The sequence below is a fragment of the Dromiciops gliroides genome, chromosome 3 (assembly GCF_019393635.1).
Source record: "Dromiciops gliroides isolate mDroGli1 chromosome 3, mDroGli1.pri, whole genome shotgun sequence".
NCBI lineage: Eukaryota > Metazoa > Chordata > Mammalia > Microbiotheria > Microbiotheriidae > Dromiciops > Dromiciops gliroides.
In genome coordinates, this window is record NC_057863.1 from 600,165,403 (window position 1) to 600,191,064 (window position 25,662).

At 42.5% G+C, this 25,662-nt stretch overlaps 1 protein-coding gene across 4 annotated transcripts in view; it reads left to right on the forward strand.

The window, feature by feature from the left end:
• The window catches only part of PHC2 (polyhomeotic homolog 2), a 173,285-nt gene that overhangs the window by 59,025 nt on the left and 88,598 nt on the right, over positions 1 to 25,662 (forward strand). For 2 of the 4 annotated variants that reach the window (XM_043991690.1, XM_043991693.1), the window contains exon 2: positions 17,640 to 17,838. The exons of 1 other annotated variant lie outside the window; for it this stretch is intronic. The gene's annotated coding sequence lies outside the window, so the exon portion shown is untranslated. Of the gene's footprint in view, positions 1 to 17,639; positions 17,839 to 23,091; positions 23,221 to 25,662 lie in introns of those variants that run through there. One more of the 4 variants, XM_043991691.1, reaches the window with a different exon arrangement.

Consider the following 25,662-nt stretch of genomic DNA (forward strand, 5'->3'; position numbering starts at 1 on the left):
TGAGCAAGTCACTTAACCCTCATTGCCCCCTCCCCACCAATGAAACCTATCTCTTATGATTAAAAGTATTCAGTGCTACCCCCCAGTGGATTTTCTGGAAGACCAAATGTTCTTATTTATTCTCCCTGACTAATGATTTAAATGGAAATAGTTTTTATTTAAAAATTGAATCTACTCTTCATCAAGCCAGCATGAGAATAGAGGAAGATGTATTTACATATCCTTTCTGGGCTTTTGTTGATCTCATAATCTAACAAAAAGGAGCCAAAAATCTTAGCTCTTTTTAGATTTGTCTTAAGAAATACATTTATAGGAAATCAAAATTAGCTCGATGGTTGGCATCATTAAAGTGCTTAGAGTTGTTATCAAGTATCTTAAAAGCATTTTGGAATAGTAACTAACATTAATGTTCAGAAGTTGACAAAGCACTCTCCATACATATTTGGAGCCTCACAACCTTGTGGGGAAGCTAGTACAGGTATGATAAGCACCATTTTACAGATGAGAAGCTGAGACTTAGAAAAATCACCAGCTAGTCACATGTCAGCAGTGGGATCCAACCCAGTTCTTCCTAAATCCAAGTCTGACACTCTGCCCATCAGACCATACTTTCATAGTAGGGTGTAATAGATGGAATAAAATGGAATATCAGAACTCAGAGAAGCACCGAAGTGGGAGCTTCATCTGCATTTTTCATATGGTGTTAAACTGGACAGTGTCCTTGCTGTTTGGCAGATAGATTGGAGCAGTAACTAGCCTTAGCTTTACCTTTAGCAGATTCAGTTTGACAGTTGGGAAGGAAACAAGGAACAAGCCCGCTGGAGGTTTCGTTGAGTCAGGAAGAGGAAGTCTGATCCCAGAGAAAGTCCACTTGCACTATGTACCACCAGAGAGCCATGATTTCAAGTGATGGGATGCAGAGAAGGCTGTCACCATGAGGAAGAAGCACCCTTTCCTCCCATCCCATACCCTGGGTCAAAGGTCTTTTATCTGGCTGGTTATGTCTCTAAGCTTGATTTATTATGGTTCCAGGTCTATCCTTGTTTGCTCAAATATGATGACCGTTCTCCCAGTATAGAATTAATTTTGTGTTTACATGTTATTGCTGGGTCATACCATTCAAGTGACTGTTGTTTCTATTAAGGATATATTTTGCTTTTTATTATGGTTTAAACTTAGTAAGAATGATTCATTGCCCTCATGACTGGTTCCTGCCCCCTGCAAATGGAAATAGTACTGAGGGGGACATCAGCTGGTTGAATTTTCTGTTGGATTCTTATTTACATAGCTCTGGCTCCCCAAAGGATTGGTCTGCCCATTGCCTCAGCAGACCTATTGTATAAATAAAATTGAATCAAGCAGATGAGTGAATAAGTGTGCCTGGATAGCAGCCGTGGAATCTCATTGACATTCCCCTACTGAAATCTGCATTTCCCAGCTTGCCTCCAACACATTCTAGGGTACTCAGCTCCATTAGGTCCTCTCATCACCTCCTTTATAGCACTGGCCTTTTCAGCTTCAAGCAGCAACATGACCTAGCCCTATTCAGCTGCCAGTCACAGTTTGTTTCCTTGTATCTGCAGTTTTTGAACATCATATCCCAAACTAGCATAGAGCTAAGCGTCTCTAACACAAGGTCCCCTATCAGTCACATAGCCCTGTGTCAGGAGAAGCAATGGGGCTACCTGGTTGAACAAGGGAATGGGAGATCTGTGAGAACCATAGGTGAATAAAGTGAGCCAGGTTACAAATGAGACCAGAATCAGAGATCATGCAAGGCCAATTAGTGTTTAGCTGGCATTTTTATTCCAGGAAATTCCATCTTAGGCATTTTGTCTTCACAGAGTAAGGGGGCAGGTTGGATTCTCCCATATGACAAGAACAACCTAATAGCAGAGGTGATTGCTGCTTATTGACTCTACTTTGAGCTCCAAAAGAGAAGTCTCTTTATTGTGAGCCAGGATATTGGTGGCTTTGGGGGAGGTGTGAGTTAACTCCCCACACTCCCACAGCCCTAGCTTGGAATAATAGAAACAAGGAAGTTGGGCAGTTGGAGTTAACTTTGTCTGGAGGTGGAGAGCTGGGGCCCCTTTGGGCAAGACATTTTTAGAACTTTAATATGGTGCTTCTGAGACATCGGGGAACCTTCTTGTGCTGACTATTTTCTAACTTTCTTGCTTTGTTTTTATCCTTTGGACTACTTTTTAAACCATCTCAAGGACTATCCCTACCCTAGAGTGTTGGCATTAAAATGATTTTAGTAAAAGAATTGTTTATTTCAGACCCTTGGGATCTGGGTGACCTATTGTACCACATTCATAACAGCAACCTGGACGCCTTTTCTTTGCAATAAGATGACTGAAGTTGGGCAATTTAGGATGTTTTTTTTTTTTTTTTGCTCCTGAATTGAAGGAGTGAATGAACAACAACAACAAAAAGCATTGTTAAGCATTTACTTTTTTGCACAGCACAGTATTAAGCCCTGGGGCTAGTAATAGAAAAGTTAGACAGTCCCTGCTCCCAAGGAGGTCATTCTAATAATAATTTTTTTTTTCAGGCAAGGGGGGTTAAGTGACTTGCCCAGGGTCACACAGCTAGTAAGTGTCAAGTGTCTGGGGCCGGATTTGAACTCAGGTACTCCTGAATCCAGGGCCAGTGCTTTAAGCACTGCGCCATCTAGCTGCCCCAATAATTTTAATAATTGACGGCTAGTACAGAACCAGCCCCCAGTAAGAAATGGTGATTGAGAGTGGAATTTATTTGATAGACTGACATGCTCTTTACTTTGATGTTATACTGTCACTGGTTTGCAGTACTAGACTTCTAATTCAGTTCAATTCAAATTGTATTAAGCTTAAGAGAGGTGGTATGGTATGGTGGGAAAAAACAGAATCACAGAATTTTAGAATTAAAAGAGACCTCAGTGACCATCTGCTCCAGCTTGTACCTCACAAGAATTCCTTCTGTCATATCTTTGGCCAATGATCATCCAGTCTTTTCTTTTCTTTTTTAAATTTTTTTGGGGCAATGAGAGTCAAGTGACTTGCCCAGTGTCACACAGCTAGTGAGTGTCAAGTGTCTGAGGCCAGATTTGAACTCAGGTCCTCCTGAATCCAGGGCCAGTGCTTTATCCACTCCACCACCTAGCTGTCCCCAGTCTTTTCTTGAAGGCTTCCATGGAACAACTCCCCTGCCAGCTTTACTTTAGGAAATTTTTCTATTTGTTGATATGAAGTTAGCCTCTCTGCAGCCTCTCTCCATTGCTCCCGATTCAGCAGAACAAATTGAATCCCTCTTCTGCATGACAGGTACTCAGAGACAGATTTTGTGACCTTCCTAAGATCCTGTGGTTTTATTGGTGGGGGGGACTCCTGCTAAAGAAGCTGCCTGGCAGTAGTTGTCTGCACATTGAAAGGTTAAACAACTTACTCAGGCTTACAAAGCTTACATGTGGCAGGAGTGGCACTTGAAACCAGGTCTTCATGGCTCAGATCATGTCTCTGTTTACTCTAGTGTGTGACATCTCATGAAGTAGTTAGCAGGAGGGGACATTGGTCCCCTTTGCTTATATGGGTTGAATGCAGCCTTCCACCAGAATGACAGCAGGTCTCTTTTAACTATCCAGTGAGATAGTGCAAAGTCAGAATTGCCCACCAGGTGGTGCTCTGTTTAAATCGCCAACCTAGAATTGTGTCTCAAGCACCTGCAGGACATAGCCCTTTCTTAAGAGGTTGCATATATCCCAGATGGCCACTAGAGAGCAATCATCCTGCAAATATATAGCTGCTCCCCTATGTCATTAACTTGGATTAACTGCTTTCTGACCAGGTCCAAATTTAATTGCTCAGAATATTAAAATAGGAAATCTTCTGTGAAGACTCTCACTTCTCCCTCCACCCCCATTCCATCTGGGCTGTAATCTCATAGTTCACTTTTCACTGCATTCATGAACATAGACATTCATCATTCTGTGATCATAAGATTAATTGTATGTAGAATAAAATGAAAAGGAAACTAGGTTACATGAAGCCATTTGCTCCAACTATATCCTGGTCCTCTTTCCATGCCCTTGCAGATTTCCAGTTATCACTAGAAAGAAATCACCTGATACACACTGAAGGGAAATGGATAGGGCTTGGCATAATAATATTTTATATAACAAAATAAAACATAGTATTCCATTTTAAAACTAAGTCAATATGTGACCTGCAGGGATCCTTATGTAAGAATCACTGTCCCCCATTTCTATTTGAATTTGACACCATTGGTGTAGATAGTCAAGAATCATCTGTCGGGGCAGCTAGGTGGTACAGTGGATAAAGCACTGGCCCTGGATTCAGGAGGACCTGAGTTCAAATCCAGCCTCAGACACTTGACACTTACTAGCTGTGTGACCCTGGGCAAGTCACTTAACCCTCATTGCCCTGCACACACACAAAAAAAGTCATCTGTCTAATCTGATCCTATATAAGCATTTTGTAAGCAATTATGCTCAACTCTCATTCTGAACACTTTGAAAGAACTAAAATTAAAACTACTACTTGGCTGAAAATCAACTGCACAAGACATGTTGCTGTTAGAGTCAATCATATGAAGGCTCCACAGATTGGTGGAGATCTTTCTGGTAGACTAACACACTGTTGCCAAGCCTAGAAAACCAAAAATGTCATTTAAAATAAATATGCATCACATTTCCTGCTTCATTGGGTAAGTCTAAAACAAGTTGACACTTACTGAATCTTTATTGGTTTAGCAGCAAGTGGAAGTGGAACATGGCTTTACTCATAGTTTTGGGGAAAATGCTGTCTTCCTGAGTGTTACATGTCAAACCAAGACCAGAGTCTTAAGTACCATAGGGACCACCCCCTCACCACTCAAATCAGACCATGTTCATGCCAGCTTCAAAGCAACCCACAATTTCTATGTTACTCCCACAGGAGTTTTCCACTGTTGAAATTAAAATAATATTTTAAACCTCATTGTCAGGAATCCATTGACACTGATGGGAGCAACTTTCATATGCTTCTACCCAGGAATTTAAGCAGCACACTTAGCCTTTGTAGCCTTGAAAACAACATGTAACCTACCATATGGCTCTCAAAGCAGAGAGCATGGTACATTGAACTAATATCAGTGGAAAAGCTACTTCTTGGTCATAAATTTATATAATAACCTGTCAAATAGCTAGGGAGGAAAGGTAGATCAATCAATGAGCATACAGAGGAGAGGGGAAAATTCAAGAGATCTGGAGATGGAATTAATAGAACCTTGTAACTAATTGAATATGAGAGGTAAGGGAAAGAGTGAGTCAAAGATAATTAAGATGAAGAACATGGAAGACCAGCCAGGTGGTGTGTTATGGATAGAAGTAATGAGGTAAAAAGAAGATTTAAGATTTAGAGGGAAAGGTTAGTTTGGTTTTGCTATGTGGAGTGTGAAGTGCTAGTAAACCTATGCAGATCTGGATCTCAGAAATGGTCAGAACTGGAAATACAGATTTGGGATTCATTTATACCAGGGGCTCTTAATCATGGGTCTGTGAATTTGTTTTGTTTTAATGTTTTGAAAATTCTATTTTGACATAATTGGCTTCCTTTGTAATCCTATCTATTTCATTTTATGAATTTAAAACATGATCCTGAGAAGGGGCCCATAGACTTCACCAAAATGCAGCCCCTCATCTACATAGAAATGGCAACTTTAGCTGTGGAATTGTTGCGTGCCAAAGGAGAAAGTATAGAAATATAAGAGAAAAGAGTATATCCAAGGATAGATGCTTGGGAAAAACCCACACTAAAAGATCAGGAAGAGGATGAGAAGCAAATGATAGAAAAGAGATCAGGATTCAATTATTCAAGAAGTAAGAGAGCCAAGAAAGTGTGGTTTCTCTGAAGCTGATGGAGGAGAGAGAATATAAAAATAGGAAGTAGTTAACTGTGTCAAAAGCTACAGTAATATCAAAAAAGGAAGAGGATGCAAAAGGAAAACTATTGGTGCCTTTTGAAGGGTAGCGTCAAAAAGTGGTAAGGGAAGAAGCCATACTGCAAGGGTTAAAGGAAAGAATGAGTAGTTTTTTTAAAAAGTGAAGGTATTTAATCTAGAGTATTTTCCAGAACTTTGGCCATGAAAGGGAGGGGGGGTGGGTGGAGAAAATGATGGTAGCCAGATTGGGATTAGAAGGGTGAAGGGGAGGGTTTTTATTTGTTCTTAATATTCAGGAGACATGAGCATGTTTGTAAATAGCTGGAAAGGGACTAGGGCTAAGGGAGAAATTGAAAAAAGAAAGGATGACTTGTGGAGAACAGACCTAAAGGAGGCAGGAGGTTATGGAATTAAAGAGCCCAAGAAGAGGGATTAGCCATAGTGAATAGTAGGCATAACTCTTCTGTGATAGGAGAGAAGGAAGACAGGATGGTAATGGTGAGAAGTATTGAGAAATGGAGCTGAGGAAATTGTCATTGAATGGTTTTGGTTTTGGTGGGCAATGGGGCTTAAGTGACTTGCCCAAGGTCACACAGCTAGTAAGTGTCAGGTGTCTGCGGTTGGATTTGAACTCAGGTCCTCCTGAATCCAGGGCCAGTGCTCTATCCACTGCGCCACCTAGCTGCCCCGGTTTTAATTTTCATAATAAAATAGAAAGCTAAGTTATCTTGTTAAAGTATGGAAAACGATTGGTGGTAAGAGAAGAAAAAGGTTGGAGCAGTTACTATGGAGAATGAAATACTGAGTCAAAAAGGGTAAATTAGAAGGATTGTTGAATTGCAATGAGAGCTATTTGAGGGTATGACCTCTACACCTGAGTAAAGGATCTTTTAGGGAGGCCTTTGAAACTCTTGTTACTCAAATTCAAAAGCCCGGGGAAAACTTAGAATCAATTTTATCAGAGTTGCTGCTATCTTTTTTTTTTTTGTATGAGGTATTTTATTTTTTCCATTACATGTAAAGATAGTTCTCAACTTTTGTTTATACATGCTTTACAATTTCAGATTTTTCTCCCTCCCACCCCTCCTTCCCCCCTCCCCTAGACAGCAGGCAATCTGATATAGGTTATATCTATATATCTCTATACATATACATATATATATATATATATATATACACACACACATATATATATACACATAATAACATTAATCCTATTTCTGCATTAATCCTGTTACAAGAGAAAGAATCAGAGCAGTGATGCAAAACCTCAAAATAGAAAGAAAAAAAAAACCAACAGCACCCAAAACAAAAGAAATAATATGGTTCAATCAGCATTTATACTCCACAGTTCTTTCTTTCTTTTTTTTCTTGGATTTGGAGATCCTCTTCTATCATGAGTTCCCTGGAACTCTTCTGTACCATTGCATTGGTGAGAAGAATATAGTCCATCACAGTAGGTCAACACTCAATGTTGATGATACTGTGTACAATGTTCTTCTGGTTCTGCTCATCTCACTCATCATCAGCTCACGTAAGACCCTCCAGGTTTCTCTGAACTCTTCCTGCTCATAATTTCTTACAGCACAATAGTATTCCATTGTATTCATATACCACAACTTGTTCAGCCATTCCCCAATTGATGGGCACCCCCTCAACTTCCAATTCCTTGCTACCACGTAAAGAGAGTTGCTGCTATCTTAAAAGCAAGATTCCATCCTAGTAGTAATGAAGACTCTCACTAGGGTGGCTCACTTCATGCTCTGTCCTCGTTCTTTCACCAACACCACAGGGAAGTTCTCTTCACATTCTGTTAGTTTGGGGAAATGCTTTCATTGCTTTACCTCTCATCACAAAGAAAATTGGTCTTCCTCCCATCCATTATAAACACTTCCTCCAGGTGATTTTCTGTTATTTTCACTCCTACTTTTTTCATCCTCTCTCCCCCCAAATATATCAGTGACAGATGACTAGCTAGCAGCTTAGACCAGCCTCCAGAAGACACTCTTAAGTGGCTAAAGATGCCTGTGAACAGTGCACACAGAGCCCTGAGGGTCCTTTCAGAATCTCAAAACCCAAAGATGTCCTCAAAGAAACTGGTGAAGCAAACCCAAAGGACCTTTTGCATTGTTCAGAAAGTAGGGTTGGTGGCCACCCAGCTACATCTTCTAGCCTCAGTATGCGTTTACCCCATGTTTCATGAATTTTTGCTCTCTTGTATACACATAGGACCCAAAGTGATCATAAACCAGGGAGGCAGGGCAGCTGGCTTGTAAGAGTGTAAAGGCGGCAGCTGTTCCCAACACCAGTACCTCACACACTCTGAAATTACTTATAGACAGCATATAAAAACATAGAGTACCTGAGCCTCTGGGCTACTGCTTAAGCTGGCCCAGTGCACAAAAATGATAAATCTGAGGGAGGAGAAAAGTGGGAGAACAAGAGTCAAGTGAGGCCTCATCACAGCAGAGCAGTGGGACTGCCAAGGTATAGTATTTTGGGGCAGCAGTCTTTGTCTATCTTTATGTTTTCCTATTTTATGTATATACCTGGTTTTGTCCATTGGTTTGTATAGCAGGCTTCTTGAGATCATTGGTGCAAAGGATGTTCACTGAAAAACTGAGCACTAAATGTCATATGTCACAAGATCAGTAATAACAGCATCTTTGAACAAGACCTTTTGAGGTCTGTTTTATTGGGTACACCTGTGTCAGAGGTCACCTGATGAGAAACCAGGTATACCACACACCTACTGTATAGCTAAAAGCAGAGAGACAAGAGGAAGGTAGAAAGTGGCTAACGTCTGATTCAAAATGTGAAGAGAGGAAAGAAGAGTTAAGAAAGAGCTGAAAGCTTACTTGAGATCTTCTTAATAATGACAGATGAGGGCAGCATCTGTTAGATGAGGGCTTTGTGAGGAAGCTGCTAATTACAGATCAAAGGCAGCTGATCAATGGGTCAAATAAGCATTTTAGAGATTTTAAAACTCTCAAAGGAGCCTCCAGAATGAACAGGAATGGCAGGTAGACAGATTGCCACGGCATTAGGTAGGAGTTCACCACCATGGGCTGGCAGCAAGAACAAGAGTGCCTCTGAATTTCAACAAGTGTAGAGGGTCAAAAGAAATGCTAAATAACCTAAGACATCACACTAGATTTGAGCTTCTGCCTGTTGTTGCTCAGGTAAAATACAAAATGCTCAGGTTGACTTTTAAAGACCTGCACAATCTGGCTCCCATCTCCCTTTCATAAATGCCACATTCCTGTCAAAGCCCTGTTAGTTGTTCTGTTCCCTCTAGGTATAGTGCACAGGTGGCAGTGACTGGAATGCCTTCCCTCCTCACTGAGGCTTCAGAGAATCGGTAGTGCTGGTGTCATTTTTCAGTAGTGTCAGACTCTTCATGATCCCTTTTGGGCAGCTTTTGTGAAAGCACAGCTAAGGTTGTGCTGATTATTAGCACTGGTTCCCTATAGAAATGACTTTGCATTTATTTATCTGTGCCCATACTGGATCTCCTCCATTAGAACATAAGGTCCTGGAGGGCAGGAACTGTTTGCTGCTGCTGTTTTGTTTTGTTTTTTTGTCAATGTATCCCTGATACCCAGCACACTGCCTGGCGTATGAACAGAATACAAGTGATTTTCCCTTCTAGAGGAAAAGGTTATAAGACTTAAGGTACATTTCCCTATTTACCAGAATACAGCATTAAGAACAATGTAGTATTCCTTAAAGGAATGGAAAATGTTTGGAAGACAACAGAGAAGAAAAATAATGTAAAGGGACAAATGGGAATTCTAGTCTCTGTTAGAGGGTTGGAAGGAATAAGACAGCAAGGCAAAGAATGAGAAGTCAGATTAAAGAGTTGTTATTGATAAGTCAGTGTTAACTTGCAAGAAGTTTTGTAATGGAGCACTGTTCAACATTATCACCAGTGACTTGGGTAAAGGCTTGTTGAATGGCCACATCTTACTGAGAAGGAAGAGTGTGTGTGTGTGTGTGTGTGTGTACACACACGTATGTATATAAGATGCATATGCACATCTGTATATATACATATATGGTGTGTGTATCTATCAATCATAACAACTCGGATTTATCTAGTGCTTTTAAAGATTATAAATACTTTTCCTTACTGCTGCTCTGTGAAAAGGGGGGGGATATAGTATTAGTCATATTATTCCCATTTTACTGATCAGGAAACCGGGGATCCAAGAATTTAAGTGACTTGTAGGACTTGTAGAATCCTACAAGCGGCTAAATATCAGAGCTGCAATTGGACCTCAGGTCTCTTGGATCCAAAGTCCAGTGCTTCTTTGACTGTGCCATGAGGAGATAGCATGGTATAATGGAAAGAGCTCTGATTCTGAAATCAGAGAGGCTGGCTGGGTTCGAAATCCCACCGTTCATTTTTTTTGTTGTTGTTTGTTTGTTTGTTTTGGTTTTGGTGAGGCAATTGGGGTTAAGTGACTTGCCCAGGGTCACACAGTTAGTAAGTGTCAAGTGTCTGAGGCGGGATTAGAACTCAGGTCCTCCTGAATCCAAGGCCAGTGCTTTATCCACTGCACCACCTAGCTGCCCCCCTCTGTTGATTTTTACATTTTGTGACCTTGCACAAACCATCTATAAAGTGGTATGGTGGGTTAGATGCTTCTAAAGTTCCTTCTAGCTCTAAACCTATGAACTTTCGAAAAACATGTTTGATGATGGAACCAACATGAGTGAAGATGTGGCAACATGACTTAAATTCACCTTTCATTTATTAAATGCCTACTATTCACAAGACTGGGTACCGGGGATTTTTTGGGGGGGTCTAGACCTATGATTTCATTCGGTAGTATAGAAACTCCCTCCACCTATGCAGATTGTCAATTTGTCTGCAGTTTGTAATCTTAGGAAATTGCTTTGGGCACTGAGAGATTAAATAATTTAATCATCATCAGTAATATGTGTAAGAAGCAGGACTTGAACTCAACTCTTCATGACTCCAAAACTGGCCTTTATACTTTAGACCTCTTTGCCTCTTTCTAGAGTCCCGAGGATGTATATTCAAATCCCATCTCTGATACTTAGCTGTGTGGTCTTAGGCAAGTCACTTGAGCTCCATAGGCTTCATGAGTTTATTTATCTGTCAAGATAAAGGGCTTATCTGAGAGTTTAGACGAGACGGCTTCTGAGGTATTGTCTAGCCTAATCTTGATTTTATCCTAAAACAAAAATGAGAAATCTTTTCTCTTTTCAAGGAGCTTACATTATACTAAATTTAATTGAAATGTGACTCATCCTGTTAACTCCAAGTTTCCAGTTACATATTGGTTAAAATGTGGCAGGTTTGTAAGTGAGGAAAATGATCTACTAGGAAAGGGATGGAGATGCTAGGTGGGACTTTGAAAACTAATACCCCTTGGTTCCATGTATTTATCTTGGTTCCCTATATTTACCTAAGGCTTTAAAGTTTGCAAAATGCTTTCACATAGTTCTTCCATCTGATCATCACAACCACCCTGTCCTATAGGCAAAGCAGGAACTCCTTGCCCTATTTTACAGATGAGAAAACCTAAAGCTGTGTGGTCGGGTGGCCAGTAACAAACGGTGGGGTTATACCAAGTCTTCTGATTGCAAGTATGATGCTCTTTCCACTGTGTCAGCTCCTTAAAGCAAAGCCAAGAAATTTATATTTGATACAAAATAGCAAATCATTAAAGGTTGTTGAGTAAGGGAATAGGAGTAACGAAAGCAGCATATAAGAAGTCCATATAGTGCAGGATCTTTTGGAAGGGGGAGGAAACAAGACAAAAGCACTTTCTTGTTCAGTTCCTATAAGCTTGTACATTGTTTCTGTAGCTATTTTCCGCTCTTCCCACTCTCTCCTTTACCTCCTGTTTCAATTTTTTGCCAGTGTTTTTTGTCATTTTTCAGATAACCATCTTTCATGATTACTCAGACACCACCCTAACCTAGCTCCTTATTGTCTTTTGCCTGCACTCTTGTGATAGCCCCTTTGCTAGTCTCCTCAAGACTAGAGTTTCTTTCCAATCAAGTCCATTTTATACATTTTTATTAGAAAAAAGACTGTTTGGTAAAGTAGGAAGAATACTGTATTTGGAGTCAGTAAACCTGGGTTCAGATTCTGCTCCTGCCACTTATTTTGTGAATTTGGACAAATTACTTTACGTTTCTGGGCCTTCTGGGCCTCTCTTCATCTGTAAAATAAATTAGTCTGACAATTTTAAGGTCCTTTCCAGCTCTAACCCCAATGGTCTGTTTTACAGTTGTATTGATGCCTTTTGTGCTTGCTTCACTATCAACTTTAAATATGACGTCCTCTTTCCCTTAACCAGTAAGCTTTCCCTTTTAACAAAAAAGAAAAAAACAGTTAAGCAAAACTTCATAATACAGCCCCACACATTGAAACGTCTTTATTTCTTCAACAAAAGGAGAGGCTTGCATGTCCTGAATTTTTTCTAGATTCAAGATTGGTTCTGATAAGTAGTCTTTAGTTTTGCTCTATCATTGCTTTCATAAATGTGCTACATATTTAGATCCTAGGCTCTCTATCTCCCCCAACCCTAATTCTTCTGGCATTCCCTTCAAGTAAAACTACAGTTAGTAAGTGTCAAGTGTCTGAGGCCAGATTTGAACTCAGGTCCTCCTGAATCCAGGGCCAGTGCTTTATCCACTGCGCCACTTAGCTGCCCCCTGTTAAGGGCTAAAATTCTAGCTAGACTGTCTAAAATTTAATGAGTGGTCACCAGTAAATTATAAGCTTTAGCAAGAGTTAGACTTTTAAGCATTTATTAAGGAGAATAAGAATTTGGTAAAGAGAGAAAGAAAGGCCTACATTCATCTATCTATTAAAGGGAGAGCACATTTCTAGCTCCCTTCTCCACCGGAGTCCTCAGGAAAAAAGCCCCAGTCAAAGCACCAGGCTCTTCCTTCTTCCTCCCACCAGCAAACGTCACTTCCTGACACCAAAGAAAAGACTCCTGGTCTTGCCCTCAAAGACCTTCACTTCATGGCACAGCTTTTCTACAGTAAGTCTCCAGCAGGTGGCGTCATTCCAATCATTACACCCCTAAGTCATTTGATTTTATTAATATTTGATTTACCTTCAGCTTTTCAGGCATAAAACTTCTGTGTAAAGTAGAACACGTAACTACATATTAATAGAATCTCAGAACTGGAAAAATTTCAGAAATTGTGAAGTCTGTCCTATAGCTAAAATAGTAAGTAGAGGATTCTCTATTTGAAAATCTCCAGTGCTGGGAAATTTACTAGGTATGGAAATACATAGTTCATTCACTCTTGGAGACCTGAGTTGTTCTAAAGTCTAAATGTGTCTCTATAGCTTTCACCCACCTTTTCTACTACTATCTCATGGGAATACCCAAAATGATTCTAACCTGACTTCCTTTTGCCAACCATTCTGATACTTTAAGAAAGTTATGTCCTTCCCAATCCTTCATTCCTTTAGGCTAAATTAAAATCCCCAGTGCCTTCAATAGCCATTTGCCTGGCAGAGTCCACTTGATATCTTCTTTGTGGTTGTCCCCTAGACACACAAAGAGTTATATCAATGGTCTTCTCAAAATGTGGTATCCAGAAGTGAACAAGATACTTTTTTTGGGGGGTGGGGGTGGGACAATGAGGGTTAAGTGACTTGCCCAGGGTCACATAGCTGGAAAGTGTCTGATGCTGGATTTGAACTCAGGTCTTCCTGAATCTGGGGCTAGTGCTTTATCCACTGTGCCACCTAGCTGCCCCCCAAAATACTTTTTAAATGGGGTCTGACCAGGACAGAGGTAGCTAAAATCTTTTGTCTGCTAGGTGCTATAGCTCTCTTGATGAAGCTAACGTTATGGCACGATTGACACAGAAAATACTCAGCCAGGTACTTGCGGTGGGGAGAGAGAGAGAGAGAGTTTGTATTACACACATGCCCAAAGGGGGTTTCAAGCCTCCAACAGTGGGCTCAGAGTCTTGTAGCCCACCTGGTTATATATAAAAAGAGTAGGTGTGGTATAGTGGCAAGTTTATCAAATGAAGATGAGGTCAGTTATTCACTGAATAAAGGATGCATAATGACACCTAGTGGTTTAGTCATCATTACAGGAATACATAAGAATGAGGACCGTAGTTAAGGGGGGCCTGTCATTGCAGTTAGGGTACCTCAAGGTCAGAGCCTGTCTGAGAGACAAGGTCAGAAGGCAGAGATTACAGGCCTGCAGCTGTAGCTGGAACAAAGCAAGGCCAGGGTCTGTTTGAAACAGACGAGGTCAGGGGCTACACGTGATTTTCTACATCACTAAGATCAGGTTAGCTTTTTGGGGGGATGTCATACACTATTTTCTACCATCTGCAAACGCAGTCTTTTTTTTTTTTTCATTTGAGCTGTCTAGTGATTTCTTCTCTTTTCCTTCACTTGTGTTGTTGATTTGTTGAACTTGTGTAGGACTCTGCATGTATTTCTGCTAATTTTCATACTCTTATTAGATTGAAGATCACCTCCTAATTAGGTTTTTCTGGATCCTGCCTCTGTCATCCAACAAGTTAGCTGTCCCTCCCAACTTTATTTTATCCATAGTTTTAATAAACATCCCATCTATGCTTCCATCCACCAATAAAAATTTGAAACTGTGTAGGGGCTATTTCACTTTGTAGAGCACTTTTTAGTTAACAAATAACTGTGAGAGTAGATAGTTTTAGTAATATCCCCTTTTACAAATGAGTGTGCTTAGACTCAAGACATCAACTGGTTTGTCCAAGGTAACATAGCTGGTAAGTGATGGTATTAGGATTTGGACTTAGCTCTCCTGACCTCACAGTCAGAGTTCTTTTCACTACTCTCTTCTCTGTGCTCATTTGTTTGTTACTTTATAAATGTTCTGAAATCTTCAAATGTTTGAGCAGTGTTTTCCCAAATACACTGAATTTCTTGCAGGGCAGCTGAGGATAAGATAGGGTGGGGGTGGGAGAAGGACTGTCTTCTCTTTCATTATCTCCAAAAGCCCTCAGCATATGGTAGCTGCTCAATTAATACTGGCTGGCTGGCTGGCTGGTTGGCAGCGGAAGGCCACTGTAGAAATGCAAAGCAGTTGCATGGCTGAATTCCCCAGAACATAAATCTCCCATCTGGGTCAGGTTACGACTCAGAAAACAAGAGCAGTTGCTCTGAGGCTGAACTGCTTCCCCCCAGTTCTTTGGAGCCTGGCACTGGCATCTCTAGCAGGACATGCAGAGAGCTGCCTTCTTGTTTGGGCATCAAGTTGGCAGAAAAGGTGGCAATTGAATTTTTCATGGACTATTCGCCACCAACCATCCTTGGCTCATCATCCTGCTGATGACTCTGAGCTTCCAGGAATGTGTCTAGCTGTAATTATGTGGCTCCTCAGAGCTTTTAATTTGCAAGTAGTGACAGTGATGATGATAACATAATCGAAATGATGACCCTCACAGCTCTTACTGATGCTTACTCAGATTAGGGTTCTGACTAGAGGTAGTGTGGTAGAAGGAAGAACCTACCAGACTTAGTCTCAGGAAGGCCTGGTTCACATCCTGTCCTTGGTGCTTACCAGCTCCATGACCATGGTCAAGTTCTTTAACCTGCCTGAGCTTCAGTTTCCTCATGTACAATGAGAGAATTGTACTGGATAGTCTCTTCAGGTCATTACCATTCTGGAGTGATCCAAGTCTGTTATTCTAATTGAAGCCAATCAGTTGCTAAGCACTGCCCACAAGAATGAAGCAAAAAACCCTGAGGTCTTCAGGGGATGGTTAGCTTCATATGCCTGTTTCAGAGACAGCAACCTGGGAAATGGAGACCAGGTAGAGGTGAGGGAGGGAGTTCAAAGCTGAGTTCTCTGTGCAGAGGCAGCACAACCCCAGGTTTCTGGAAACCCTTTCTTATTCTCTCCTGCTGTCTGATGTAGAAGGGATCCCCAGAAGCCCCCCCCTCTCCCCCAGCCTTTGAAGTGGGCAGCTTATCAAGATCACTGTCAGGATGCCTGACAGCTAAGTGCCTTTGGAGCTCAGGGGAACTGCTCCAGAGGAAATACTCCTTCAGCCTAGACACCTCCTTCCCTGCCCTCCAGATTCTCGATAACCCTCTGAGAGGGCTCCATTCATGCACATCAGGCTTCCTTTATGAACCTGAGCCCCTTCTCCTTGTACAGAAGGTTTGCCCAGCTAAGGAGGCTGCCTGGATTGAGGTAGAGGAAGGGCACTGGTCCTAATAGGTCACATCTATTTTCATTTACCTTCTGAAAGAGGATTAAAAAGAAGATTCAATTTTGCCTAATGCTTTCCCCAAATGGCTAATTTATATGCTAATTAGCCAGATAGGAATCAATGAAGCCTGGTAATCAATATGATATCCCAGGCACCGGGAATGAAATTCATTTTGAGATGCGCTGCCAGTGGAAATGAAGCAATTATGCAGAATAAATGGGGCTGCTCAGGGACTGGAGAATCTCTAGACTGCAAATGGCTGTAACATTTCTCCTTGCCTTTCCCCTCTCCTCCATTCCATACTCCATTGATTCCAAACCCCATTCAAGGCACTTAAGGAATCACATCTAGCTTTCTTCTCTCTAAATGCCTGGTCATATCATTCGGGTGCAACATCACTACTGGGGGATCATGGGCTCGTGTGGGGAAATGGACCTAGGGCAGCTGCAGAATGTGAAAGGTTCTGCTCTCATAGCACTCCCGACAGATAGTTTTCCCTTCATCTCCCTAGGTGTTCATGCTCTCCTCTTCCTCTTTCACTTCTCACAACTTATTTTTCTGTTTATATGTATCCCCTCAGGATAATGTAAACTTTTTGAGGGCAGGGACTGTTTTTTATTTTGCTTTCGTGGGGCAGCTAGTGGTTAGTTAGACACAGTGGTTAGAGCACTGGACTTGGAATAGGGAAGACTCATCTTGAATTCAAATCCAGCCTCAGACACTTACTAGCTGTGTGCTTCTGGGCACCCTATCTGTCTCAGTTTCCTCATCTGTAAAATAAGCTGCAGGACAACAACAACAACAAATCTCAGCATTTAACACAGTGCCTTGCATATGGTGGTGGTGGTGTGGAATCATTTCAATCATGTCCAACCTGTCATGACTTCATTTGGGGTTTTCTTGGCAGAGAGACTGGAGTGGTTTGTCCTTTTCCAGCTCATTTTACAGATGATGAAACTGAGGCAGACAAGGTTGAATGGTTTGTCCAGGGTCACTCAACTGCTAAGTGCCTGAGGCTGGATTTGAACTCAAGTCTTCCTGACTCCAGGCCCAAAGCTCTATCCACTGTACCACCTAGCAGCTGCCCATGCCTTGCATATGCTAGGCACTTAACTATTCGTTGGATTAGATCTGTTTGAGAGGAAGTAAAGCTCATAGACACTAGAGGATAGATAAAAGCCAAACTAAAGACATGAGTGGGAGGTGATTATAAGATCATAAGAGCATAGATTAAGAGCTAGATGGGACTTTAGAGCTGAAGTCCTGGTTAACTTGAAGTCAGAGCCACAGCATGTCCATACGGTTTAGCCTACCTCTGGGAGGTCTGGTCCAACCCTGGCTTTGATCCAGTGGTTCATGTACATTTCATAATGGAACTCAAATATACAGCAAAACAAGCTGCAACGTCTTGTTTGGTGCTTATCCCTCAAACATTAATCACCAGTCCCTTACCATTCAACCTAGATTACCCAAATTGGATCTTTATCTTGTAGGTTCCAGGTGGGGAAAAAAAATGTCCCTTTTGGATGGGAAAAGCTGTTCCAGCTCAAGGTGACTCTTGCCTTCTTGCCTCCTTTGAAGAGTGGCTTCAATTGCCTTGGAAGCTCAGCCTTGGTTGCTTCATTTGTGCTGATGTGAAGGCCTTGGAATTATCTGGCACCCTAGACCATACCCTTCTTTAGACTCCCAGGGGTAAGTAGGATTTTGTTACCCAGCCATCTGAGGTGAGTAGGATTCTCCAACTCTTGTTTTCTTGGGAGAGACAGATTGGTAACTCTTATAGCTGATGCTATAATGTTATTCAAGTAAATGAGGCTGCCTGGTCATCTCCTAATTACAACTGCTGGAGCATGGACATCTACTCTCTGGGGTGTGGAAGAGAAGCATAGAAATGGTGGTATTAGTACATGGTATTAAACAGGGAAACTGTAAGAGATAAGCATTTATACCATATCTACTATGTGCCAGGCACTGTGCTAAGCACTTTTGTTTTGTTTTGTGTTTTGCAGGCAATGGGGGTTAAGTGACTTGCCTAGGGTCATACAGCTTCTAGTAAGTGTCAAGTGTCTGAGGCCGGATTTGAACTCAGGTACTCCTGAATCCAGGGCCGGTGCTTTAACCACTGCACCATCTAGCTGCCCCTGCTAAGCACTTTTCAAATATTATCTCATTTGATCTTTACAACAACCCTGTAAGGTGTGTGCTGTTATTATCCCCTTTTTTGAGAATATTATCTCCCACAGTTGAGTAAAGTGAGACAAACAGAAGTTAAGTGACTTGTCCAGGGTCACATAGCTGGAAAATGCCTGATGCTGGATTTGAACTCAGGTCTTCCTGACTCCAGGCCCAGCACTCTATCCACTACACCAGCAGCAGCCCCTAACAGCTATGAGAGAGCTACAACATACCATAAATAAGTAACTATGAAGAACAAATTCAAGAAAAATATAAAATTAATTATTGAAAAGGAAGGTGAACTGGTCATGTGTTGAACATGAAGGATAACTGCTAGATGGCATGTTTGTTTCAATGGTGGCCTCTCAATGTCAAGAGAAAGTGAGGAAGACCCAGAGCAGATTGGGTGGACTTCTGGTGGGGAACTGGTAAGAGAGACACACAGTGGGCAGGTGCAGATGGCTGCTGTCTGCATCATCAGAGGAAGCTTTCATCTCTTGTATCCAGTAGTAAGCAGGTCTTTTGAGTTCTTCAGGTAATGCTGAAGGATCATGTGGACCCATTCCCATGCTCTGACTTGGATCCCAGTGAAAAAGAACAGACTGGCAGAGCAGTTAAATGACTTGCTCAGGTCACAAAACAAATAACAGGATAGGCAGAATTGGGATTTAGGTAATCCTGAATCCATGTCTAGCACTCAGAGCATCAGGGTATACTGGCTCTTTGAGTGAGATTTAATTTAATACACATTTATTAACACCTACAGTAGTCAAGGTACTGTGGCAGATGCTTGTGATTTGTATCACATGGAAAAGGACAAGATCTCTACCCTCCCAGTCTTACTATGCACTTTGGAAATAGGGCATGAATATGAATAATGTCACACAAAGCAGAATATGGTAGGGGCAAAGGAAAGATCTAAAGTGCCTTGGGCAAATCTGAGGGGAAAAACCACTTTTGGCTCAGAAGGTTCAGGAAGGAGCTGGCACTTGAGGTCTTGAAGAAAAAGTATTTCAGTTGGTAGAGTTGAGGAAGGAGAGAATTCTGTGATGGGGGACAGACTGTACACATGTATAGAGGTGAGAGACAGTATAATGAGACTCAGGGAGATCAAGTGACTTGGCTAAATTGGCAGACTCACTGTTCATTTTGGCAAAAGGTCAGCCTTGGAGATTCTGAGATTTGATTGAGGCTTGGACTCGGGTGGTGGCCATGGCAATAGAAAAGAGAGAACAGAAACAGATACAAGGTATAGTAGAGATGTAAAATGAATAGGACATGGCAACCAACTGAATGTGGGGGACAAGGGAGAGTGAAGAATCAAGATACTAGATAATTCTCAAGCTTGAAGCCTTGATGACTGGGAGAAAATATGGTAGGGTTATCAAAGGCAAGAAGAAAGTTAGCAATTATGCACTGTTGAAGTTGTGAACTGATCCAACCATTCTAGAGAGCAATTTGGAACCATGACCAAAAGATTATAAAATTGTGCAATACCCTTTGACCCAGCAATACCACTACTAGGTCTATACCCCAAAGAGATCATAAAAAAAGGAAAAGGACTCATGAACAAAAATATTTATAGCTGTTCTTTTTGTGGTGACAAAGAATAGGAAATTGAGGGAATTCCCATCAATTGGAGAATGGCTAAACAAGTTGTGGTTTATGAATGTAATGGAATACTAGTGTGCTGTAAGAAATGATGAGCAGGGTGGGGCAGCTGGGTGATGCAGTGAATAGAACACTGGCCCTGAAGTCAGGAGGACCTGAGTTCAAATCCAACCTCAGACACTTGACACTTACTAGCTGTGTGACCCTGGGCAAGTCACTTAACCCCAATTGCCTCATTCCCCCCCAAAAAAATAGTGATCAGGAGAAATGATGAGCAGGCAGATTTCAGAAAAATGTGGAAAGACTTACATGAATTGATGCTGAGTGAAATGAGCAGAACCAGGAGAACATTGTACATAATATCAACAACATTGTGTGATGAGTAACTATGATACTAAGCTCTTCTCAGCAATACAATGATCCAAGTCAGTGCCAAAAGTCTCATGGCAGAAAGTGTTATCCACATCCAGAGAAAGAACTATAGAGTCTGAATGTGTATTGAAGCATACTATTTTTACTTTTGTTGTTTCTTCTTTCTTGTGTTTTTTTCCTTTTGTTCTGATTCTTTTCTCACAACATGTTTAACCTCTTTGTATGACATATATTTAACCTGTTTGTATGATATATGTTTAACCTGTTTATAATGTATAACCTATATCAGATTGCTTGCTGACTTCGGGAAGGGGGAAGGAAGGGAGGGTAGGAAAAAAATTTGGAATTCAAAATCTTACAAAAATGAATGTTGAAAACTATCTTTACATGTAATTGGGGAAAAATAAAATACTATTAAAACTGAAAAAAAAAGAAAGAAAATTAGCGGCCTTCCCATAGCCCAGATCCCACTGGGGTCTTCCCTTTTCTCCAACATTCTTTTTTATTTATTTAATTATTTACTTGCTTATTTATTTATTTATTTTGGTGAGGCAGTTGGGGTTAAGTGACTTGCTCAGGGTCACACAGCTAGTAAGTGTTAAGCAAGTGTCCGAGGCCAGATTTGAACTCAGGTCCTCCTGACTCCAGGGCTGGTGCTCTATCCACTGTGCCACCTAGCTGCCCCCAACATTCTTGCTAATATCCTTCTTAACCCCTCATGTCTGTATGCTAACCTCTATCCCTATCCTTATGGGAGCCAAGGTTACCAGCTCTACTCTGACCCTTGGGCCTACTCACCACTTCCCAATAGTTATAGGCGCATTCATTGGTTACCTCAGAAAGAGTAGCTTCAGTAGATTGGTGGGAGTCAGAAGCCAGACTGAGGGGAGTAGAGTAGAGTAGTAAATGGGGAGCAATGAAAGAAGAGCCTTGTTCTTGCTTGGTCCAGATTAGTAGTAAAGGTTTTCAAGACTGGGCAGGGGGGCAAGGAATAAGCATTTATGTAGCCCCATTTATGTGCCAGGTACTATGGTAATCACTTTACACATATTATCTCATTTGATCCTCATAACAACCCTGGGAGGTAAGTACTATTATTACTCTCATTTTGCAGATGAGGAAACTGAGAAAGATTAAGTGATTTGCCAGGGGTCATATAGCTAGTAAGAGTCTGAGGCTAGATTTGAACTCAGTTCTTCCCAACTCCAGGCCCACCACACTGTCAACCACCTAGTTGCCTTTTAAGCTTCCTTACCTATTGTCTTTATTCTAAAGTTTTGTTTATAGCTGTTCTTTTTATATTTCAGCCATTTCCAGACATACCTCTCACCCTCACACTCATCTTCTTCCCCTGCCCCCTCCCAAGCTTCACAAAGGAAAAAAAAATAGTTAAACATAACAACCCAATTAATTGACCACATCATTCCATAGTCCTCCACCTCTCTAGGGAAAAAAGGGAGGCCCATTTCCTCTTCTCTGGATTCAAGATTGGTCATCATAGAGAGATCAGCTTCCTTTTATTGTTTTCATTTATATCATTGTAGTAATTATGTATATTGTTCCCCAGGTTCTGCTTGCTTTACCCTGTGTCAGTTCATACCAGCTTTCCTGTGTTTTTCTGAATTTTGCCCGTTTGTCATTTCTCTAACTGCAATAGTATTCATTTGTCTTCATTTGCCACTGTTCATTTAGCCATTTCCCAGTTAGAGGATCCAAGGATGATAGCTAGAAGGGACCTGAGATGCCTTCTAGTCCAACCCCCATATCTTACAGTTAAGGAACTAAGGCTTAACTAAAGGTTAAATGACCTGTTCCAGGTCACATCTGAACATTTACTTTGTTTCCAGTCTTTTGATACCACAAAGAGTGCTGCTTTAAACATTTTAGTCTATTTTGAACCCTTTCTGTCTTTAACTTCCTGTTTAGGCATATGCTAAGCAATGAGCTCTCTGGTTCAGAAGGTATGAACATTTTGGTAACTTTTCTCCAGAATATTTCCACATTGTTTTCCAGAAAGGTTAGATCCATTCACAGCTGTACCAACAGCATGTTGGTGTGCCTGTCTTCCCACAGCTTTCCCTACACCCCCTATTTCTGTCTTTCATCAGCTCTGCTAAGTCCTAACCATTGTCTTTAGCAGGGCCTTTTCTGAGAGGCACCAGGCTGAATGCAGTTGCAAAGCCAGGGTTTTACTGCCGCTCATCTAATAGCAGAGATGCCTATAGAGCTGGTTAAACAGGGCAGAGCCCCACCAGCTGGGAAGCCTGAGGAAGTGGTCGATGGGAAGGAAGAAGGAAAGGTAATTGAGAATGCTCTCTCCTGGTGTTCTCTGTTGACTTGCTGCTGGGAGAGTGACTTTTGGTGCTTTTCCTCCTCCAGTAGAGCACAGGTCACTACAGCCCAGATCTGTCTGCACAGGTAACCAGAGCAAAGGGGAAAAAAGCTCTTGTGAACTTTTGAGCTTCTCTGAGTGAACCAGCTTCAGGGGAGTGAGCAAGAGTGCCCCAGCCAGCAGGAAAGGCTTAGCTGCTTCCCCTGCACACACAGGGGGAAGGAGGCAGTGAGAATGCTCAGACGGCCTGCTATGCAAAGCATGTGCGTGGTTTGGGTAGTCTCCTTTTGGGCTTGTTTTATTCAGTAACGTGTCCCTTGAGAAGAGCAGCCTAAGCAGCCTGGGTTACCCTGCAATTTCTCCAAACTATTTGCATGAAATACTGCAGGCAAAAAGCCTAGCCCCTGATAGGCCGTTGCTAGGTAACAACATAATCATCAAGAAATTAGGCTGTCCTTTTTTTTCCGACCCAGAGTATGTGTGTGATTGCAGCCTTGTGCAGGAGGCGAGAGGCAGTGGAACAAAGAGATAAATGGGATGGTCTCACAGGCCAGGAGGCTGCAGCCACAAACCTGCATCCCACGGTAGGACAATCTGCTTGGGGCCTGGATCTTTCCTCTGTCGGGCCAACCTTGGCACCTTTCCTTTTAAGAAGCCAGACCTAGCAGGGGTGTACCCAGTCACAGGAAGCAGCAGCAGGGGCTAAGCTGGGCAACTTTGACCTTTGGAGTGGTTTTAGGGGCAAGGGTGGTTGGGGGTGGAGGCATGGGTGGTGGTGGGGGTTGGAGGAAGTGTCGCTTAATGTACACATAGGAACCACTCTAAAGACAGGCAGTGTGGTAAAGTGCCTGCATCTGGGAGAATTGAGTATGTGCGCACGCGCATGCACAGGCATGTGCACACAGAAGAGACTGTTAGTGCTTGAGTCTGTCTGAGAGAAAATGGGAGAATGTGTTCATGAGTGGATATGTGTGTGAGAGAATGAAGGCAAGGGCGGGGAAGGGGAGAGAGAAATGGATGGGCAGGCAGGCATTTGAATTGAGAAGGAAGAAAGGACTATGGCTGAAGTTAGAATCCATGTAATTTTTTCAAGCCCTCTTTCTGTAGAAACTTGCCCCATCTTGAGGCATTTGGTTGTAGCATCTTTCAGTCATGCCAGAACAGGCCAGCCTTCTGCCCTGTTAGACTTGACAGATGGATGGAGAGGCAAGAGTACAGAGACAGCATTGGCCTCTGCACGTGTGTGTCTGTGTGTGCGCACACGCGCTCGCACGCATGCGTGCATACACGCACATGCCTGTGCACACACATAGATGTGTAACAGCTCTCTTGTCATTCTTTTCATTTCCATGCTTTAACACCATGTGTACTCACAGCATACAGATAGCCATTTCATACCTGAATGTTTGTTCTAGACATTGTCTATCTGCCTTCTCCCTCATGCTGGACTTAAATTATCTCTTCCATCTTTTAGCTTCCTGCCTTGGCAGTCCTCCACCAGGCCTTCACACCAGGTCTCCCTTTGCCACAGCACATACCTCACTAGGTCACTGCAACCCTGGGCAGCCTAATTGTTTTTTGCCATTCACTGTCTACCAGATTGATGACTCCTCCTGAGTCTAGCTGCCTGGAGTCCCTCTGGGGTCCCTCTCTGTACTGTCTGGCTATTCTTCCTGATCAGTTTCCCTCCACCCCCAACCCCCACCCAAGATCCCTACTTGAAATCTCCATATTCAGCTTGTAAGAATCTACTTAACCTGATTCAGATGGAGTCGGTGTTAAGCCCAGACCTTGGGCAGGGTGGGGAACATTCAGCTTGGCAAAAGAAAAATGGAAACTGTCTTTAGTGGAGACAAGAGCTGCAGAGGAGAAACCTCTGCATTCTTTATCCCCGAGGTGTACAGGTCCAGCTGCTGCTCCAGCTTTGGGATCTTTCCAAAGTACTGAGTGAGCACTTGGCCTCCCGGCCTCTGCAAGCTCTCCCAGCCCCCTCCTCTGCCTGTCCTCATAGGCAGGCTGGTGTGTTTGGAGCCAGAGGACCTGGGCTTGAATCCGGGATCTGATTGCAGATTGTTTGCCTAACTTTGGCCAAGTCACAGCCTCCTTCATCTGTAACATGTGGGAGTTAGACGATCTCCACGGTTCCATGGAGCTCTGAACCTCTGATCTTGGAGCCCTCTGTCCCATGGATCCTCACTCTCTGATGTGCCCAGACTCCTCCCATAGGCATCCCTGCCACCTCACCTCAAGTGGAGATCCTTGGTCACCCCTAACTCTAGTGCTGACTTTCCACAGGACCTTGGACAGCTTTTCTCTTTATGCTTCATTTTCCCATCCGGTCAAACCAAAATGCCCAGCGCCTGCAATCAGTAGCACCTTAGTGTGCAGCCCAGGGGGAGCAGCTGCTCTGGCTCTCAGCTGAGAACCATGGCAGCGTCCTCTTTTGTCCATCTCCACTGGGCGGTGAGACTCATAAAGGTCATTCCCAGGGAACTTAATACGGGGAATGGAAGGCACAGAACAAGCACAGAAGTCCCTGCTAGTCAGCTTAACAAGCATTTAGTAGAGGGTCTGCTGTGCGCCAGGCTGGACCCTGGGACATAAACACAAACCTGAAGAGTTCCTGTCCTCCAGGTACTCACCTTGTCAGAACAACCTCAGGAAATTGGATTAAGGGAAGTAGCTAGGAAGGGATTTGGGGGCCTCCCTTGGGGATCTTACAGGCTCTCTGCAATTTGGTGTAGTAGGTAGTAGGAGTAAGGAAAAGAGGGAGCATGGATCCAAATCTCACAGGGTCACACAGTCTTCGAGCTGTGCGGAGCCTCCAAAGTTATCTATTCCAGCCCCTGCCTGAAAGAGTGGTCTCTCCCAAGGCCTCCCTGACAAGTGGTTCTTAGACTTCTTCCTAAAGATTTCTATTAATGAGTAACCTGCTCTTTCCCAGGCAGCCCATCCTACTTCAAGATACCGTTCTGATTTGTAGCAAATGTTCCCTTAGGTTGAGCCAAATATAAACTGGCTCCATT